This window comes from Hoplias malabaricus, chromosome 1 (assembly GCF_029633855.1).
Source record: "Hoplias malabaricus isolate fHopMal1 chromosome 1, fHopMal1.hap1, whole genome shotgun sequence".
NCBI classification, from domain to species: domain Eukaryota; kingdom Metazoa; phylum Chordata; class Actinopteri; order Characiformes; family Erythrinidae; genus Hoplias; species Hoplias malabaricus.
Window position 1 is genome coordinate 40,220,659 of NC_089800.1, and position 2,060 is coordinate 40,222,718.

Here is a 2,060-nt window from a genome sequence, read left to right on the forward strand (position 1 = left end):
CCAGCGCACTTCTGCACGCGCGCTCCTTTAGCGTCTCGAGGCCCCGCCCACAGCACGTCCCGCCCTCTCAACCATTTCAAACCAAAGCAGCGTTTCCCTCTCAATACTCGAGGCCTTTTACAAACTTCCCACTACGATTAAAACGAATTTAAAATTAAAACGTGCTTATAAAAAACACAGACAGATGCTGTGTTCCAGTCTGAGCCCTACTACTACTTATACACACCCCTATTACTATTAAAGCTAACCACAATGGAAGACTTTGAAAACACTCTTAAAAGACTCATGTCGGACTCCGACCCCAACCCCTTTACATCTAAAGACAATGATGTTTTAGTCAGCCTTAATTCACAAAGATTGGGGGTCTTGCAGGGTCACTATTTTCATGAGCCAAGACTAAAAACCAATGACATTATTAAACATGGTTGATTTTGCTGGAGCACCAACAGGTCAAAAGGCAGGTAATGTAGCAACACAAATATATATATATATATATATCTCAAATCCCATATTGCTTACTTGAAGTGGCTAAAGCCACCAGACTCTCTCTAGAGACGTTTGGCAATGCAGTACTATTTAAGTGCTGACAATATCCACAACAAGCTCAGAAGAAACATAGTGGTCCATATTCATTAGTTTTTTTAATGAATGCAGATTTGTCAGCAGTAAATGAAAGACAAATTAATCATGAATAATATTTTTTTATATGTTGTGGTAACAAGCAGGAACTTGAGCACAGTTGAGGAATCAGCTTCAGTTTGTGAACTCAGGCACCAGCCAAGCAGTGCCTCATTTGCATGTCACTTACATGAAGATTTTTTGATGAAGAGCCAATGAAAAATGGAAATCATTCTTTCAGGAGCCAATGACTGTGCTAGCAGATGAAGCCGGTGGATGAGCGCACTGCTATCCATACTGACCAAATTACAATAAACTTACAAAGACTAGATAGTATGAGATTAAAAAAAACTTGTTAAATTGTAGAATGAAGTGATGGTGTAGTGATTGTTAATTCCCTAAAATAATAGATTTTTAAAAATTAATTTTTGTTCGATGTTCTAGCTGTTGATATAGACGATTTGTTTTGTGGGCAAAATCAACTTTATAATCTCACCATCATCATCATCATCATCATCATCGTTGCCGCAGGTCCATTTCGGGGTCGCGGTGCTTTATAATATACAAGAACAATTTAATATGTCTTTAAACATGACTTATCTGTGTTTATGTACAAGAACAACAACATTTGACATTGACATCTGTATAAACTAGTATTATTTTGAAGACAATGTTGATATTTTTGCTTATTTAACTGCAGGTCAAGCATTTCTAACCTGTTAAATTTAAATGTACATGTACTGGTACCAGATGTGACTTTTATTGTAGAGATATGACAATGATAAAACTGATGACTAACACAAGGTTCAGTGAAATAGTTGTGCACACTTATAATACAATTATTTCATATACATATTTGAAGAATGAGCACTAATGATTTTCATGATTTTTTCAAAGATTTGCCTCAGTTTTATTAGGATTTTATCAGAAAACTTGTTACAATAACAATACAATATTATTAAATGTCCCACCTCTAGTTAATGCTGTTTCGCTTCTTAAATAAATACAGTTATTAATGTATTATATGGCTTTACATGAATGTCAGAATTTTTAGGCTTCAGAAGTACAGCTTGTTGCACCACTGGCAGGAATTTTTAATCAGTAAACAACTGTGTGGGAGTCTTGTGTTTTGTTGCATCATTAAATAAACATGATTTATACAGCACAAACAAAGTACAATTATTATCATTAACTGAAAATATACTAAAAGGGGACTGGCCACAGAAACAACAAATTTTGTTGCTGAATTGTGTCCATTGTGTGTGCCCAAAAGATTAAACTGTATACATTATGGCATTTTTCTTATACCCTAATAAAAATGCCAAAAATATGAATGCTTTAAAATGGTACATTACTGGCAGCTGAATTGCAAATATACATCTCTGAATATTTTTATCAACTTTTTAAATATTAAAACCTAACAAGCACATAACATGCCCTCT